The 20,561-nt window shown below is 42.3% G+C and overlaps 1 long non-coding RNA gene across 1 annotated transcript; it reads right to left on the bottom strand.

Moving 5' to 3' along the window:
• Positions 1-3,822: 3,822 nt before the first annotated feature.
• LOC132352874 (uncharacterized) lies at positions 3,823-4,699 on the bottom strand. The gene is made up of 2 exons (XR_009498898.1): positions 4,543-4,699; positions 3,823-3,982 (listed from the first exon to the last, which is right to left on the bottom strand). It is a non-coding gene; the product is annotated as an uncharacterized LOC132352874 (long non-coding RNA).
• Positions 4,700-20,561: the final 15,862 nt, after the last annotated feature.

Below are 20,561 nucleotides of genomic sequence, written 5' to 3'. Positions count from 1 at the left end.
TAATATTTTCTTTTAGATCTATGGATCTTTTAAAATTTAATTCAAAATGATTGCTTTTAAAAGAAAACACAATATCCTGTGTTAAATGACCAGGGTCACATGCCATAATTAATGAAAAGCTATTCATTAGACTAAAGTTAAAAATTAATCTCCCTGTGCCATCTAAACTCCCATTCATATTGCCTCTTATGGAGAGAGCCACAGACACAGAAGAGGTAAATGAGTTGCAGAGGAAGAATCCAGAACTTGAGGATGGAGGCGGGTGGCTTGAGGGGCAGGAGAGTGGCTGGAGGGGACAAGCCAGCCTCAGTGTGTCTCAGGACCTAAGGGCTTCCTTTTGCACTGAAGCAGTGGAATTGCTTTAGGAACAGAACTCAGTCCACATCCCCCATCCCTGCAAGCCTGTGACAGTTTCTTAGCTCACAGGTTCTGAGACCTTCCATCCATAAAAGGAAACATGTATTTGAGGGGTCAAAGAGAAAATATCTTTGGAGTCAGAGAGACTGGGCTCTATTTGTACTTAGTTATGTGTCCTTGGGGAAGAGAATAACCTTTCTGAGCTTCAATTTCCCCACCTGTAAAATGGCCATAATAATAGTACCTCACTGGAACGACTGAATCTGCTGGGGTTTGCAAAGCACACCCCTGGGCAGAGCTGGCTCTCTGTAAATGAGAAGCAGTTGTTTTATTTCCCCTAGGATCTTGGAGGATGCAAACCACCGATATCATCAGCCTTTGCCTGAGTGATGAAGTGGTTAATGAAATCAGTCCCTCCTGAAAGAAGCAGCTCTGGCAGTCCCCAGTTTTGTTAATTAATTGCTCATTAAAGTTCTACCTGTTCTGGGCTTCCCTGGTGGTGTAGTGGTTAAGAATCCGCCTGCCAATGCAGGGGACACAGGTTCAAGCCCTGGTCCGGGAAGATCCCACATGCCGCGGAGCAACTAAGCCCGTGTGCCACAACTACTGAGCCTGCACTCTAGAGCCCGCGAGCCGCAACTACTGAGCCCGCGTGCCACAACTAATGAAGCCCGCGTGCCTAGAGCCCGTGCTCCGGGCACAGGTGAGGAGCCCTGAGGCTCAGAGAGGTCAGACAATAGGTGGTCAGGGCAGTAGTCCCCTGCTCAGGCTCAGTGCTGCCTTTCCCCTGTGGTGGGGCAGGTGGAGACCCTAGTGTCCACACTAGGAGGGAAAGTCACACCTTTGCCTGATGCGCAGGTCATGTGGGGCCCTTGAGACTTATCTATGCTGTCTCTGGTCCCATTTCATTGACGGGGGACTGAGGCCCAGAGAGGGGCGGGGACTGGCTTGAAACATACAGTCAAGCCAGAGCCTAGGTGTCCTGCCTCCGCTCAGGGAAGACAAGTCTGAGTAGGGCTCAGCGTGCCTGCCTGGGGCCCCCCAGCCAGAGGGCTGCTGCGAATTCTCACCCCTCGCTGTTATCCACCCCGCCCCCCATGAGAAGCTACTTACCAAGACTGTGGCTGGGTTACACCTTCCTAAGCGCTGCTATTGGTGGTAGAGGCAGCTGGTTTGAGGCTGCAAGTTCTCAAGCTTCTCGGTTCCCGGCAGGCAGCTTCAACTCATCATCCAGCGCACACCCTCCCAGGTCTTTTGGGTCCTCGAGTCACCTTGGCAACTGCAACCCCCAAATCTCCCAGTACAAACGTTGGGGCTTGGTCAGAACACCCTCACCAATGGGGAAACCAAGGCCCAGAGAGGGAACAAACCAGGCCACAATCACACAGTGGTGGCAGAGCTGGGGCTAGAACCCTGGAGCGCCCCTTTGCAGGTTAGGGAGCCGGTGGCCTTCTGGGTGGCTTTGGTGGAGTCCCTGCCCTCTCTGGGTCTCAGTTTCTCATCTCTAAAATGAAGGGTTGCATGAGATTAAAAGAGTAAATGCAATAGCAATATTCTGTCGGTTATTTCAGTTGACCTAGAGAGGTGTGTGAGACACTTTTTATCATCCCATTTTTAAAAAGATTTTATAGTGCCTATTATGTTGCAGGCACTCTCTCAAGGGCATTACAGTTATTAACTAGTTTATTCTCCTATCAACGCTATAAGCTAGTTACTATTATGACTATCCCATATTGCAGATCTGTCAACTCAGGCTGGGAGAGGTTAGGTGTAGCTTCCTGGGGTTACATAACTCGTACGTGAGGAAGCTGAGATTTCTGCCTAGTCAATGCTGGAGTCAGCCTACAGCACTGCGCCCATTTTACCAACCATCCACGGAGGAGGAGGCAAGAGGTCCTTACGGCAGCAGTTTGGGGACAGGTGGACACAGGTGAGGTCACTGGGAGCTGTGCCACGAGCTGGGGAGTCGGGCTCCACTTTCCTGCCTCGCCAAGGAAGGGAAGGCATCTGATCTTTCCCTGAGTTCTGCCGGCCGTATCTAACTCACTTCTGCTCATACCATCTCAGAGGACACAGCACCCTGGCAATGGTACACCAAAGTGGTGACAAGTTGTAGGCTGGATATATGTAGAGACTGGCATTATAAAGAGAAGACTTTCTGGTGGCACAGTGGTTAAGAATCCGCCTGCCAGTGCAGGGGACATGGGTTCGAGCCCTCGTCTGGGAAGATCCCACATGCCGTGGAGCAGCTAAGCCCGTGCACCACAACTACTGAGCCTGTGCTCTAGAGCCCACGAGCCACAACTTCTGAGCCCGTGCACCACAAATACTGAGCCCACGTGCTGCGACTACTGAAGCCCGTGCACTCTAGGGCTCGCATGCTGCAACTACTGAGCTTGCGTGCTGCAGCTACTGAAGCCCGTGCGCCTAGAGCCCCTGCTCTGCAACAAGAGAAGTCCCCTCAATGAGAAGCCCGCGCACTGCAACAAAGAGTATCCCCCGCTCGCCACAACTAGAGAAAGCCCGTATGCAGCAGTGAAGACACAATGCAGCCAAAAATTTAGAAAAAAAAAATTTTTTTTTAAATAAAGAGAAGACTTTCCTTTATGCAACCCAATGCACCCTCAGACCCAGTGGATCTAAAACTGATATTAAGATTTTTGTCTTCAGTGATGGCAGACTTCCTTTACCCTCTGAACATGGTTTAAAATGCTGAGTAAAACATTTTTTTAAATTGCAGAGCTAAAAAGATCATGGGGAAGCAGCAGGCTAAATCTGAGGAGAAAATATAACCCCAGAGAGGTAAGCAAAGTAACAGAACCACCAAAGCCACTTCCGTATGAAGGGTATTGACAGATGCTACCCACTTGGGCTTAGATCTGGGGGCTTTCAGGGTAAGCAGGACAGAAGTCAAGGCCAAAGGCCAGTCAAGGGAGGTGAGTCTTAAAGCAGACCCTTCCCATGTAGGTTGGGAACTCCTCGGGAAAAGGGTAAACCAGAGCTAAATCATGCCCCTCCTGTTGGCCCCAGAAAGCAATTTGGAATTGAGAAGAGCAGAAGCAAAGGGGCAGGGGAAGAAGCTCATTCTGAGAACTATAGCCATAGACTGACACGCACGCACTTTGCCACTCCAGGTACAATAGCCAGGGGCAGACAGGGAAGCTCAAGCTGTGAACTTGGTCTGAAATTTTTCCACCTTAAGTGTCCCAACTACCTATCAGAAACAAATACAAGAAGGGGGAGGGGATTGGGGGAGGGATGGAGTGGGAGGTTGGGGTTAGCAGATGTAAGCTATTATATATAGAATGGATAAACAACAAGGTCCTACTGTATAGCACAGAGAACTATATTCAATATCCTGTGATAAACCATAACGGAAAAGAATTTTTAAAAAAGAAGGTATACATATGTACAACTGAATCACTTTGCTATACAGCAGAAATTAACTCAACATTGTAAATCAACTACACTTCAATTAAAAAAATTTTATTAATATAAAAAAAAGAAACAGACTGCAGTGTTGAGCGTAGCACTAGTGCACACGGCCTGCCGAGCTGAGGTGTTGGGCGTAGCCGTTTCACACTAGGAACTCTGGTCTGAAGAGCCGGGTGCACTTCGAATGAAACTAGACAAGCACAAAGGAAAAGAAAAAAGTGCTTTATGTACATTCTGTCGATGAATCCTCTCAACATCTCTGCAAGAACCAAGATGGTGGAGTAGAAGGACGTGCTCTCACTCCCTCTTGTGAGAACACCAGAATCACAACTAACTGCTGGACAATCATCGACAGGAAGACACAGGAACTCACCAAAAAAGATACCCCAAATCCAAAGACAAAGGAGAAGCCACAATGAGATGGTAGGAGGGGCGCAATCACAGTAAAATCAAATCCCATAACTGCTGGGTGGGTGACTCACAGACTGGCGAACACTTATACCACAGAAATCCACCCACTGGAGTGGAGGTTCTGAGCCCCACGTCAGACTTCCCAACCTGGGGGTCCGGCAATGGGAGGAGGAATTCCTAGAGAATCAGACTTTGAAACCTAGTGGGATTTGATTGCAGGACTTTGACAGGACTGGGGGAAACAGAGACCCCACTCTTGGAGGGCACACACAAAGTAGTGTGCACATCAGGACCCAGGGGAAGGAGCAGTGACCCCAGGGGAGACTGAACCAGACCTACCTGCTAGTGTTGGAGGGTCTCCTGCAGAGGCAGGGGGTGGCTGTATCTCACCACGGGGACAAGGACACTGGCAGCAGAAGTTCTGGGAAGTACTCCTTGGCGTGAGCCCTCCCAGAGTCTGTCATTAGCCCCACCAAAGAGCCCAGGTAAGCTCCAGTGTTGGGTTGCCTCAGGCCAAACAACGAACGGGGAGGGAACCCAGCCCCACCCATCAACAGTCAAGTGGATTAAAGTTTTACTGAGCTCTGTCCACCAGAGCAACAGTCAGCTCTACCCACCACCAGTCCCTCCCATCAGGAAACCTGCACAAGCCTCTTAGATAGCCTCATCCACCAGAAGGCAGACAGCAGAAGCAAGAAGAACGACAATCCTGCAGCCTGTGGAACAAAACCCACATTCACAGAAAGCTGGACAAGATGAAAAGGCAGAGGGCTATGTACAACATGAAGGAACAAGACAAAACCCCAGAAAAACAACTAAATGAAGAGGAGATAGGGAACCTTCCAGAAAAAGAATTCAGAATAATGATAGTGAAGATGATCCAGGACCTTGGAAAAAGAATGGAGGCAAAGATTGAGAAGATGCAAGAAATGTTTAACAAAGATCCAGAAGAATTAAAGAACAAATAAACAGAGATGAACAACACAATAACTGAAATGAAAAATACACTAGAAGGAATCAATAGCAGAATAACTGAGGCAGAAGAACGGATAAGTGACCTGGAAGACAGAATGCTGGAATTCACTGCTGTGGAACAGAATAAAGAAAAAAGCATGAAAAGAAATGAAGACAGCCTAAGAGGCCTCTGGGACAACATTAAACACAACAACATTCGCATTATAGGGGTCCCAGAAGGAGAAGAGAGAGAGAAAGGACCAGAGAAAATATTTGAAGAGATTATAGTTGAAAACTTCCCTAACATGGGAAAGGAAATAGCCACCCAAGTCCAGGAAGCGCAGCGAGTCCCATACAGGATAAACCCAAAGAGAAACATGCCGAGACACATAGTAATCAAATTGGCAAAAATTAAAGACAAAGAAAAATTATTGAAAGCAGCAAGGGAAAAACAATAAATAATATACAGGGAACTCCCATAAGGTTAACAGCTGATTTCTCAGCAGAAACTCTACAAGCCAGAAGGGAGTGGCATGATAAAGTGATGAAAGGGAAGAACCTACAACCAAGATTACTCTACCCGGCAAGGATCTCATTCAGATTCGATGGAGAAATCAAAAGCTTTAAAGACAAGCAAAAGCTAAGAGAATTCAGCACCACCAAACCAGCTCTACAACAAATGCTAAAGGAACTTCTCTAAGTGGGAAACACAAGAGAAGAAAAGGACCTACAAAAACAAACCCAAAATAATTAAGAAAATGGTCATAGGGACATACATATCGATAATTACCTTAAACGTGAATGGATTAAATGCTCCAATCAAAAGACACAGGCTTGCTGAATGGATATAAAAACAAGACCCATATATATGCTGTCTACAAGAGACCCACTTCAGACCTAGGGACACATACAGACTGAAAGTGAGGGGATGGAAAAACATATTCCATGCGGATAGAAAAAGATATTCCATTCACATGGAAATCAAAAAAAAGCTGGAGTAGCAATACTCATATCAGATAAAATAGACTTTAAAATAAAGAATGTTACAAGAGACAAGGAAGGACATTACGTAATGATCAAGGGATCAATCCAAGAAGAAGATATAACAATTGTAAACATATATGCACCCAACACAGGAGCACCTCAATACATAAGGCAACTGCTAACAGCTATAAAAGAGGAAATCGACAGTAACACAATAATAGTGGGGGACTTTAACACCTCACTTACACCAATGGACAGATCATCCAAAGTGAAAATAAATAAGGAAACAGAAGTTTTAAATGACACAATAGACCAGATAGATTTAATGGATATTTATAGGACATTCCATCCAAAAACAGCAGATTACACTTCTCAACTGCGCACGGAACATTCTCCAGGATAGATCACATCTTGGGTCACAAATCGAGCCTCAGTAAATTTAAGAAAATTGAAATCATATCAAGCATCTTTTCTGACCACAACACTATGAGATTAGAAGTCAATTACAGGGGAAAAAAATGTAAAAAACACAAACACATGGAGGCTAAACAATACGTTACTAAATAACCAAGAGATCACTGAAGAAATCAAAGAGGAAATCAGAAAATACCTAGAGACAAATGACAATGAAAACACGACAATCCAAAACCTATTGGATGCAGCAAAAGCAGTTCTAAGAGGGAAGTTTATAGCTATACAAGCCTACCTAAAGAAACAAGAAAAATCTCAAAGAAACAATCTAACCTTACACCTAAAGGAACTAGAGAAAGAAGAACTAACAAAACCCAAAGTTAGCAGAAGGAAAGGAATCATAAAGATCAGAGCAGAAATAAATGAAATAGAAACAAAGAAAACAATGGCAAAGATCAATAAAACTAAAAGCTAGTTCTTTGAGAAGATAAACAAAATTGATAAACCATTAGCCAGACTCATCAAGAAAAAGAGGGAGAGGACTCAAATCAATAAAATTAGAAATGAAAAAGGAGAAGTTACAACAGACATCGCAGAAACACAAAGCATCCTAAGAGACTACTACAAGCAACACTATGCCAATAAAATGGACAACCTGGAAGAAATGGACAAATTCTTAGAAAGGTATAACCTTCCAAGACTGAACCAGGAAGAACTAGAAAATATGAACAGACCAATCACAAGTAATGAAATTGAAATTGTGATTAAAAATCTTCCAACAAACAGAAGTCCAGGACCAGATGGCTTCACAGGTGAATTCTATCAAACATTTAGAGAAGAGCTAACACCCATCCTTCTCAAACTCTTCCAAAAAATTGCGGAGGAAGGAACACTTCCAAACTCATTCTATGAGGCCACCATCATCCTGATACCAAAATCAGACAAAGATACTACAAATAAAGAAAATTACAGACCAATATCACTGATGAATATAGATGCAAAAATCCTCAACAAAATACTAGCAAACAGAATCCAACAACACATTAAAAAGATCATACACCATGATCAAGTGGAATTTAACCCAGGGATGCAAGGATTCTTCAATATACGCAAATCAATCAACGCGATACACCATATTAACAAACTGAAGAATAAAAACCATACGATCACCTCAATAGATGCAGAAAAAGCTTTTGACAAAATTCAACACCCATTTATGGTTAAAATTCTCCAGAAAGTGGGCATAGAGGGAACCTACATCAACATAATAAAGGCCATGTATGACAAACCCACAGCAAACATCATTCGCAATGCTGAAAAACCGGAAGCATTTCCTCTAAGATCAGGAACGAGACAAGGATGTCCACTCTCACCACTATTATTCAACATAGTTTTGGAAGTCCTAGCCATGGCAATCAGAGAAGAAAAAGAAATAAAAGGAATCCAAATTGGAAAAGAAGATGTAAAACTGTCACTGTTTGCAGATGACATGATACTATACATAAAGAATCCTAAAAATGCCACCAGAAAACTACTAGAGCTAATCAATGAATTTGGTAAAGTTGCAGGATACAAAATGAATGCACAGAAATCTCTTGCATTCCTATACACTAATGATGAAAAATCTGAAAGAGAAATTAAAGAAACACTCCATTTACCATTGCAACAAAAAGAATAAAATACCTAGGAATAAACCTACCTAGGGAGACAAAAGACCTGTATGCAGAAAACTATAAGACACTGATGAAAGAAATTAAAGATGATACAAACAGATGGCAAGATATACCATGTTCTGGGATTGGAAGAATCAATATTGTGAAAATGACTATACTACCCAAAGCAATCTACAGATTCAATGCAATCCCTATCAAATTACCAATGGCATTTTTTACGGAGCTAGAACAAAAAATCTTAAAATTTTTATGGAGACACAAAAGACCCCAAAGAGCCAAAGCAGTCTTGAGGGTAAAAAGCGGAGCTGGAGGAATCAGACTCCCTGACTTCAGACTATACTACAAAGCTACAGTAATCAAGACAATATGGTACTGGCACAAAAACAGAAACATAGATCAATGAAACAAGATACAAAGCCCAGAGATAAACCCATGGTCAACTAATCTATGACAAAGGAGGCAAGGATATACAATGGAGAAAAAACAGTCTCTTCAATAAGTGGTGCTGGGAAAACTGGACAGCTACATGTAAAAGAATGAAATTAGAACACTCCCTAACACCATACACAAAAATAAACTCAATATGGATTTGAGACCTAAATGTAAAACTGGACACTATAAAACTCTTAGAGGAAAACATAGGAAGAATACTCTTTGACATAAATCACAGCAAGATCTTTTTTGATCCACCTCCTAGGGTAATGGAAATAAAAACAAAAATAAACAAATGGGACCTAATGAAACTTCAAAGCTTTTGCACAGCAAAGGAAACCATAAACAAGACGAAAAGACAACCCTCAGAATGGGAGAAAGTATTTGCAAATGAATCAGCGGACAAAGGATTAATCTCCAAAATATATAAACAGCTCATGCAGCTCAATATTAAAGAAACAAACAACCCAATCCAAAAATGGGCAGAAGACCTAAATAGACATTTCTCCAAAGAAGACATACAGACGGCCACGAAGCACATGAAAAGATGCTCAACATCACTAATTATTAGAGAAATGCAAATCAAAACTACAATGAGGTATCACCTCACTCCTGTTAGAATGGGCATCATCAGAAAATCTACAAACAACAAATGCTGGAGAGGGTGTGGAGAAAAGGGAACCCTCTTACACTGTTGGTGGGAATGTAAATTGATGCAGCCACTATGGAGAACAGTATGGAGGTTCCTTAAAAAACTAAAAATAGAATTACCATATGATCCAGCAATCCCACTACTGAGCATATACCCAGAGAAAACCATAATTCAAAAAGGCACATGCACTCCAATGTTCATTGCAGCACTATTTACAATAGCCAGGTCATGGAAGCAACCTAAATGCCCATTGACAGACGAATGGATAAAGAAGATGTGGTATATATATAGAATGGAATATTACTCAGCCATAAAAAGGAACGAAATTGAGTCATTCGTTGAGACGTGGATGGATCTAGAGACTGTCATACAGAGTGAAATAAGTCAGAAAGAGAAAAACAAATATTGTATATTAACGTATGTATGTGGAACCTAGAAAAATGGTACAGATGAACCGGTTTGCAGGGCAGAGGTTGAGACACAGATGTAGAGAACAAACGTATGGACACCAAGGGGGGAAAGCCATGGCGGGGTGGAGATGGTGGTGTGCTGAATTGGGCGATTGGGATTGACATACACTGATGTGTATAAAATTGATGACTAATAAGAACCTGCTATATAAAATAATAAATAAAATAAAATTCAAAAATTAAAATAAAAAATAAGTAACGTGCTCGTAGAAATGTAAAAAGCCTCAAAATGACAGTGAAGAGAATCACTTATAATTATGTCCTTCTGGGCAAACAATGATGTAGTGAATGTTCTAATGACTTTTTTCTGTGCCTCTATAGATATAAAATATGTATTTTACAAAACAAAAAAAAAACAAATACAAGGCTGGAAGGGACCACATCCATTCCTTGGGGGAAGCCCCACAGATAATTTTTCAAAGCCAATGCCTATAGCCAGGTCAAAGATGACAAAGTACATAAAGACAAGAGAGAATGTAAGTCAAATCCAGTAGAAGTAGATCCATGGTTACTGCAGATTTTGTAATGATCCGATAAAGAGGATAAAATAACTATCCTTACTATATTCTAAAAAAAATGAACAACAACTTGAAAATATCTTCAGGGAACAGTAAACTATGGAAAGTGACATTGCATGTTTTTTAAAGAGCCAAAGGAAACTTTTAGAAACTTGAAGATAGATCAGAAGAAATTATCTAGAATGTATTCCATAAAGACAAGAAGATGGAGAATACTGATAAGAAGATAGGAAACATGGAGGGTATAGTGAGAGAAAAATCTAACACATATTTAATCAGAATCCCAAGGAACAAGGAAGAAATATTTAGAGATAGTGGCTGAGTATTTTCCAGAATTGATGCAAGATACAAGTGGCCCATCCACAGATACAAGTGGGCCAGAAAATCTCAAACAGAACAAATACAAAGAAATTGATATTTAACAGACATAGAAAAACAATAAGAAAATATCAAAACCAGCCAGAGAGAAAAGACCATTTACTTTCAAAGGAATGGCAATTAGACCTACAAATCATTCTCAACAGCAACGATGGAAATCATAGAAAAATAGAATGAAATCCTCAATTTGATGAAGCAAAATAACTGCCAACCTAGAATCTATACTCAGCTAAAATATCTTTTAAGAATGAAGGCAAAATAAAGACATTTTCTTTCAAACAAAAACTGAGAGAGTTCATCATCAGCAAAACCACACTAACGAAAATTTTAAAACATGTACTTGAGGCAGAAGGAAAATTATCTAGATGGAGGGTTGAGGATACAAAAAAGAATAGGGACTAGAGAAAGTGGTAAAAAAATATGGACAAATGTATAAAATAATGACTGTATAGAACAGTAATCATAAAGTCTAGTGGAATTTAAAATAAAATGAAAATGTCGGACAATCTAACATAAATTGGTAGTGGGAAGTAAATAGAATCAAAATGTTCTAATATCAATGTGGTATTCAGGGGAAGGGCAATGGTTTGATAAATTTTAGGCTTTAATAAATTAAGTGTGCATGTTACAATTTCTAGGGTAAACACTGAAACAAGGGTCAGGACACTGGCCCATGGGTCAGACCCAGCTTGCAACCTGTTTTTGTATGGCCTGCAAACTAAGAATGGTTTCGACATATGGAAAGGGTTATAATAATCCAAACAAAGAAGAATGTGTGACAGACTGTCTGTGGCATGCAAAGCCTAAAATATTTACCATCTGGCTTTTTATAGAAAAAAGTTGCCAGCTCCTTCACCAAAGGAATAGAAACAGAGTATATCATTTCAAACTTATTAAGGAAGTAAATGATATGAGTTAAATGATAAAACATATACAGACAACTCTTTAAAGGCCAGAAAGAAAAGAAAAAAAATAGGATGAATAAGAGAAGTAGCACAAAATAAGATGGTAGATTTAATTCCAAATATTTACAGTAGGTGTACCTTACATTTACATTTACCTGTACATATACATTAATTATAAATGAACTAAATGCTCCAGTTAAAAAGGCAACATTTTCAGACTGGATGGGGGGAAATTTATTTTGTTTAAAAATGAACAGGGACTTCCCTGGAGGTCCAGTGGTTAAGACTTCTCCTTCCTGTGCAGGGGGTGTGGGTTCAATCCCTGGTCGGGGAGCTAAGATCCCACATGCCTCGTGGCCAAAAAAACCAAAACATTAAAAAAAAAAAAAAAAAAAGAAGCAATGTTGTAACAAATTCAGTAAAGACTTTGAAAATGGTCCACGTCAAAAAAATTTAAAAAAAAAAACAAAAAACACTCTGTGCTCCCAATGCAGGGGGCCTGGGTTCCATCCCTGGTCAGAGAACTAGATCCCACATGCCGCAACTAAAGACCCCACATGCCACAACTAAAGATCCCGCGCACCTCAACGATGATCCCACATGCAGCAACTAAGACCCAGCACAGCCAAATAAATAAATAAATAAATATTTTTAAAAAATAAAATAAAAAATGAACAAACACCCCTAAAACATAAAATAGAGAAAAATTTAAGGTAATAAAATAAAAATACTAGTTTTAAAAAAACTGATATAACTATATTCGTAAAAAGACAAAGTAGGGCTTCCCTGGTGGCGCAGTGGTTACGAATCCACCTACTAATGCAGGGGACACGGGTTCGTAGCCCTGGTCCAGGAAGATCCCACATGCCGTGGAGCAACTAAGCCTGTGCATCACAACTACTGAGCCTGTGCTCTAGAGCCTATGAGCCACAACTACTGAAGCCCACGCCTAGAGCCCATGCTCCTCAACAAGAGAAGCCACTGCAATGAGAAGCCCGCACACCGCAACAAAGAGTAGCCCCTGTTTGTCACAACTAGAGAAAGCCCACACGGAGCAACGAAGACCTAATGCAGCCAAAAATTAATTAATTAATTAATTAATTAATTAATTTTAAGAAAAAAGACAAAGTAGACGTTAAGGTAAAATGCATTACTAGAGGGAAAGATAATAATAAAACTTAATTTCACTAGGAGGACGTAACAATATTAAATTTCTATGTACCTAATAACATAAGCTCAAAATATATACAGCAAAACTTGATAGAACTACACGGAAAAATAGACAAATCAACAGCCATAATAAATTTTAAGACACCTTTTTCAATTTGATAGGGAAGGGAGATGAAGATTTGACGAACTCAGTTAATAAATTAGACTTGAACATACATAGAACACTGCACACAACAAATGTAAAAAATCCATTTCAAGCCCATCCAGAACATTTATAAATATAGCTCATATTCTGGGCCATAAAGCAAATCTCAGTAAATGTCAAGGGATTTAAATCATTCAGATAATGTTTCTCTGACCACAATATAATTAAGCTTGAAATCAATATAAAAGGAAATCCCCACATATTTAGAAAATTTAAAGACACACTTTTTATAACAAAGAAGAAACCACAATTAAAAACAAACTATTTCTAAAACTGAACAATAATGAAAATATATATTCAAAATCGTAGGAAATTTTTCTAAAATAATACTTATAAGGAAATATATAGCATATACTAGAAAAGAATAGAGGCTTAAAATTAGTTAGGTAAGCATCTACCTCAAGGAGTTAGAAAAAGAATAGTAAATTAAAAGTATATAGCAGAAAAATAATAAAGATAAAAGCACAAGTTAGTAAAGTAGTAAGCAAACTTACAATTAAGAAAATCAACAAAAATCAAAATTGACTCTTTGAAAGACTAACAAAATTGACAAACCTCTGGCAAACTATGAAGGTAAAAGAAAAAGGCACAAATAACCTATGTCAGGTTGGAAAAGAGAAACATTATGCTATAACAGTAATCATATAAAACAGAATATTGTGAACAATTTTATGCCAATAAATCTAAAAATTAATATAATTAAATATTATAAAAGTCCTAGAAAAACATTGCTTACTTAAGCTGCAGTAAGCATTCTAAATGGAAATAAAAATCCTGAACAGTCCTGTACACTAAGTAACTTCTATCTGTAGTCAAAAATCTTCCCACAATGAAAACCCATCACCAGAGAGCGTCACTGGAAAATACTACAGAAAATTCTGGAAAGAAATAATAATTCTAAATTGGCCCAAACTCTTAATGAAGACTCAAACTCATTTTATGAGGCTAGCATAATCTTGACATCAAAACCCAACAAGGCATATGAGAAAGAAAAATTACAGGTTACTCTCTCTCAAGAACACAGAGGCAAAAATTCTAAACAAGATATTACAAACTATACCCAGAAACATATAAAAGGATAATGTTATGATCAACTTAGGTTTAACCAATGCAATGTAGATTTAACGTCAGAAGAAAAATTAATGTAGTTCAAACATTAATAGATCAAAGGTGAAAATTCTAATGATCATTGTATGCCAAAGAGATGTTTGACAAAATTCAATATCCATTCATGGTTTAAAAAAAAAAAACACCTTAGTAAACTAGAAATATTAGGAACTTCCTAAATCTGATGAAGGGTATATACTTTTTTAAAAAACCCTACAGCAAATATTATACTTTAAGGTGAAACTGTCAAAAACTTTCCCTTTGAAATTGGTAGCAAGATAAGAAAGCCTGCTGTTACTATACCAGCTCTGTATTGTTCTGTAAGACCTAGCCTATGCAATAAGAAAAGGAAGAGAAATAAAACAGACAAGGACTGGAAAGAAAAAAACAAACCTCATTATTCATAGATGCTATGATGAGTACATTTTTAAAAATTGACAAACTATTAGAATTAATAAGAGAGTTTAGCAAGGTTGCCGGATACAAAAAATCAATGTTAAGACATCATTATGGGGAATTCCCTGGCGGTCCAGTGGTTAGGACTCTCTGCTTTCACTGCCAAAGGCGCGGGTTCAATCCCTAGTCGGGGACCTAAGATCCAGTAAGCCGCAGGGTACAGCCAGAAAACAAACAAACAAACAAAAAGCTAGAAAAACAACCTCTGCCTTAAAAAACCATAAAAAACCCCACATCACTATGCAATACTATACAGTAACCACAATTAGAAAACAAACTTTTTAAAAGGTCACTGTAACAGGCTCTATTCACTATATGATGGCCCCAAATCATCCCAGCTTCCTGGTAGTCACGCCTTTATGTAATCCCCTCCCCTTGTGTGGGCCGCACTTAGTAACTTACTTCTAATGAATAGAATATGGCAGAAATCATGAGATGTCACTTCTGATGTTAGGTTATTAAAAGACTGTGGCTTCCATTCTTGGGTGTTCTCTCTCCCTCTCTCTCAAATCACTTCTTCCCAGGAAAGCCAGTTGCCATGACATGAGGCAGCCCTACAAGTCAAGCTGAGGTAGGATATAGATAGGCCCCAGGCTGAGCAGCTGCAGCTGGTCTCCTGCTGACTCTTTGAGATGGGACACCAGTGGGAACATTGGGCCCTGACTGGGTGCATTCTTGTGGATTTCCCTGCCCAACACATGCACAGAGAAGACCCTCAGTCTAGGGGAAGGACAAAAGGAGAGAGAAGACGCCAGCTGGAATCCATCTTGGCTGAGAGATTCACACTCACACCAGGACCAAATATGGAGATGACTGGCCAGGAAAAAAAAAAAGGGAAAACTGCCCCTATATAAGCAATCTAAGCTGCCCCTACTGGGTGCAACTCAATCTGACTCGCCTGTGTGCTCTTTTACACATATTTTGTTTTTTCCACAAATACTTTGCTTCTTCCACACATACTTTGCTTCTAATAAATGCTTTTATCTTTTTCACAGTCTTGGTCTCTTTGCTGAATTCTTTCTTCAAAGAAGACAAGAACCGAGGTCCTTCTTCCAGCTTCTCACTGTGGGAATCAAAGCCTTCAGATAAGGCCACAGCCCTAGCCATCAACTTGACTGCAACCTCATAAAAGACCTTAAGCCAGAGCCACCAGCTAGGTCCCTACTCACAAAAACTGGAGATAATAAATGTTTGGGGTTTTGATGCTGAGTTTTGGGATAATTTGTTACATGTCAACAAATAATTAATATAACCACCATCTACAACACTTCAAAATATATCAAGTACCTAGAAGTAAATCTAACCAGAAATGTACAAAATTCAGATAAAATTCTAAAACTTAATTGGGACATCAGAAATAAACTGGTGCACTCACCAATGGTCCCACACATACGTGGCTGCCTGATTTACGACAGAGGTGGCATTTCTGAGAATTGAGGAGAGACTTGACTTTTCAATAAATGGTGCTCAGATGGTTGGGTATCCATATGGGAAAAAAAAAAATTCGATCCTACTACATACCAGTCACGAAAACCAATTGCAGGTAAATTAAAGACCTAATGGTGAAAAGCTACAAAAATTCTGAGCAACGATATAGAAATACGTCTTCCTGACTTTGAATAAGGGAAGAATTTCTTAGACACAAAAGCACCAGCCATCAGGTAAATGTTTAATCAACTAGAACATATTAAACTGAAGAATTTCTGTTCATCAGAAGACTGCAGGGGAGGGAATTCCCTGGCGGTCCAGTGGCTAGGACTCTATGCTCTCATTACCAAGGGCCCTGGTTCAATCCCTGGTCAGGGAAATAAGATCCCACAAGCCACGTGGTAAGGCCAAAAAATTTTTTTAATTAAAAAAAAAAGACTACAGGGGAAAAAAGTGAATAGAAAAATCACAGAGTGGGAAAATATAATTGCAATAGTGTAACTGACAAGGGAGTCGTATCCAGAATATGTAAATATCCCCCAGAAATCAATAAGAACAAGAGGAGAAGGGAGCCTGAGACAAGGGCTTGGGTGTCTAGAAGATGATGCCCGAGGGAGGAGTGAGGGGTGGGGAGAGTGAGACAGGGCAGGCAGACATCCAAATACAAGGGCATTATCAAGGTCACTGCTGTAGGCAGCGGGACCTCCAGGACCTCTGAGGAGCTCCAGAGCTGTCTCCATGAAGGTCAGGAGGTGGGGCGCCTGTTCATCAGCTATCACGCCCCCATTCCAGTCTTTTCCACAGTGTTGGAGAAGACCCTGGGTAGAATGTGGAAAGACTGGCTCTCTGGTGGGAGGTTTGTACCCCGCACAGCGGCTGAAATCAGAGTGACGCTGGCACCAGAGGCATACGCTGCAAACAACCTTATAGAAAATAGAGAAAAGATTTAAATAGACACTTTAAAAGGGGGGAGGGTCCAACCAGCCAATAAATATATGAAGAGATGCTCTAGCTCATTAAATTGCCTTGGAAATGCAACTTACAGTAACAACGAGATACCATTACACACCCAGCAGATTGCCAAAAAATAGCAATGCCATGTGCAGCACCAGAGAGCCATGGGAACACTCATCCAAGCAGAGTGGGACTGTAAATTTATTCAACCACTTCAGAAAACTGGCATCTTCTAGTAAAGTTGAAGATACATATGACCTGTAGCTCAGAAATCCCATTCCCAGATATACAGCTTGGAGAGACACGTGTATAAATATGCGCCTCTACGTACATATGAGAACGCTCATCAGAGCATTGGTTACAATAGCCCTAACCTGCAAACATCCCAAACGTCCATCCACAGGAGAATGGGTTCATAGCTTGTAGTGTGGTCACGTACTAGAATGGCATACAGCAATGAACTTGAATAAACTGTATCTACACACAACGACACAGATGAATCCTACACACTTAATGGTAAGTTGAAGAAACATGGGTTTTGTTTACATAAACTTCTAAAACAGGGAAAACTAAAATTATGTTATTCAGAGATGCAGATATTGGGGGTAAAACTATCCATACAAGTGAGGAAGTGATGCCTGTAAATGTCAGGATGTTTCCATGCTCCGTGCAGGAAGGTGTGGGATGGAGAAAAGAGGCTGGAGGTTTCGGGGGGTGGGGGTTACTTGGGGATTTGCTTTATAATTTTTGTTAAATAGTGTGTAGAGCCTGTGTATCCTCTATAGTTCACATTTCATTAATGTTTAACAGTAAAGGATTACATCAATAAAACTGAGGCACACACACGTACCACCTGTTCTCCCTTCGTGGGTTCCCCACCCCAGTTACAGACAGACCACCCACCACCCAGGACCCCAGGTATCAGCCTTGATGACTCCACCCACCACCTGGTGGCCAGTCAAGCAATTCCGTCCTATGGGTCTCCCCTCCCAACGCCCCACAGAGCCTCGCCCCCCCTCCCTCCATTCCTGCCATCAGCACAACCGTGGGAGGGGTGGCCCACCAGTGTCTCACGTCCACCCGAGAACAACCAGAGATGGCTACTCCTCCCTGGACATTTTTCCAACCTGTTTCCACCCACTGCCAGAGTGACTCTTTGGAAACACCACTTGCATGGGGAACTCACCTGGTCAAAGACCTTCAGTATCTCCCTACTGCCCAAGCTCCAAGATGGGGCCCCTTCTTATCCCTCTGGTTTCTCTCTTGCCCCTCCCACTGCCACCCTGCCCCCCAAGCCCACATGTCTGCACTCTCTCTTCCTTTTACCACCCCCAACTTCCCCCTCCCCCTTCCCCTGTCCCACTCTACTCAACATGGAGGTCTCAGTTAGAAGTCCCCTCTCATAAGAAACCTTCCTGCCAGGCTGGGTTACACCCCTCACCCTGCCCTAACAGCCCGCCTAAGGAAGCAGCCAAGCCCGCAGGCTCCAGGATCTAGGGTCTGGGTCGGTTTGTGTTCCTGCGGCGCGGGTCCCTGTGGTGAAGGACTGAAGCCAGGACCTGCCTGCCTGAGACCAGAGGCCCCCGTTGCTGGGGAGGAAGGTCTGGGGCGCCTCTGACAGGCAGCTTCTCAGCAAAGCATCCCCTTGGCCAGGAAGCCTGGGGAGGGGCCAGGAGCCAGCGGACTAAGAGACCCCATGGGCTCCAATACGAGGACATCAGCAGTGACTACGAGGGGCTGAAGTTGAATCAGAGGCCCTTTCCCCATTTGCCTTCCAGGAGCAACATAAGCCTCTCAGATTTTTGTTGAACTCAAAGACCTTCTCGGGCTTCCCTGGTGGCGCAGTGGTTGAGAATCTGCCTGCCAATGCAGGGGACACGGGTTCGAGCCCTGGTCTGGGAAGATCCCACATGCTGCGGAGCGACTAGGCCCGTGAGCCACAATTGCTGAGCCTGTGCATCTGGAGCCTGTGCTCCGCAACAAGAGAGGCCGCGATAGTGAGAGGCCCGCACACCGCGATGAAGAGTGGCCCCCGCTTGCCGCAACTAGAGAAAGCCCTCGCACAGAAACGAGGACCCAACACAGCCAAAAATAAAAAAAATAAAAAAAAAAAAAAAAGACCTTCTCCACAAATGTCGATCCCCATGCAGAGGATGGGAGAGCCTTGGAGTCTAATGTGATATAAAAATTAATAATGAAATGTGACATTTTTGCACCCCCAATTTTGTCCACACACATCATCTTATGTTATCGTTGCCTGGTACATCCCTGGTCCCACCAGATGGTGAGCCTGGAGGAGATGGGGGAGAGGGGTGGCGGGAGCAGCAAATGGGCCTCCTTCCTTCATGGGGAACCTCAGGCTGAACGAGCCTGGCTCAACATGGGGTCTTTGTGCATGTGGGATAGACAGAGGGTAGATGGACAGATGTTGGATGTTGGATGGATGGAAGGATGGATGGATGGATGACTGGATAAAAGGACAGATGAATGGATACATTAACAAATGGAAAATAAAGGAATAATGAAGGGATGGACAGACAGAAGGATGAATGGATGAACAGATGAGTGAATGAACAAAGAGATAAATGGATGGGTAGATGAAAGAACAGCAGACATTCCCAAAGAGGGATGGAAAAACTTATCAGTTTTCTTATTTAACAGAGGTGGAAAAGCCAAGTCAGGGCCTCAGATGCACTCTTGCTGGAAATGCCCCACCTTGCAGTTGGCAGGAATGTGGGAGTCCTCGCTGTCCTCTGCAGGTTGCCCACGGGCTCTGGGAGCAGGGAAGAAGGCAAAAGTGGCCAACCATGACCCCTGGTGGTCACCATAGGAATGACCACCCCAGCACCTGACTTGGCGGCCCTGGCGGTGCCCAGCCAGCTGAGGAGCCCACCTTCACCCTGACCCCAGCTGCTGACCTTCTGGCCCTTAGGCTGAGGCTCCCATGTAAATGTTCTTAGACACAGCTCACATCACCAGTGGTATGAGAGGTGCTGGAGCCGGTGTTCACACTCTGAAGGGCCTACTCCTGACCAAGTCCTGTTAGAAATCACCTAGAGAGAGCTGCTGAGGACATCCGTGTACAGGTGACTAATAACAGCCCACATTTAAGCACTGCTCATCACGCTGGGCGGTGGGCCAGGCCACTCACACCTTTCTCTCCCTCACAGCAGCCCCGGAAATAGCAACTAGGACGGCCCCCATTTTATAGGTGAGAAAACTAAGTCTCAGAGAGGCCTCAAGAGGATTGCCAAGGTCTACAGTGAGTGAGTGGCAGAGCCAGGATTCGAACCCAGACTGTCTCTGATTCCCTCCCATGCTGGCTCCCTGCCTCTCTGCCAAACCCTGCAGGGACAATAATCATGGCTGACTTCCTGAGCATCCCGGGTGGGTCCCCAAGGGAACACAGACACACACACACACACACACACACACACACACACACATAGCCCCTGCCACTAGAGAACTCGTCATCCAGTGGGGTTGCTCCCATCCCTCCACTGTTCTGATAAGGAAACAGAGGCTGATTTGAATCTCAGCTCCAGCACCGAGTAGCTGTGTGACCTTGGGCAAGTCACTTAACCTTTCTGTGCTTCAGTTGCCTCATGGGTGTAACAAGCATGGTAATAATCAAACTTACCTCACAGAGTTGTTGTGAAAA

Source organism: Balaenoptera ricei, chromosome 19, assembly GCF_028023285.1.
Source record: "Balaenoptera ricei isolate mBalRic1 chromosome 19, mBalRic1.hap2, whole genome shotgun sequence".
In the NCBI taxonomy this organism is placed as follows: Eukaryota; Metazoa; Chordata; class Mammalia; order Artiodactyla; family Balaenopteridae; genus Balaenoptera; species Balaenoptera ricei.
This window is presented reverse-complemented; position numbering and strand designations above follow the sequence as displayed.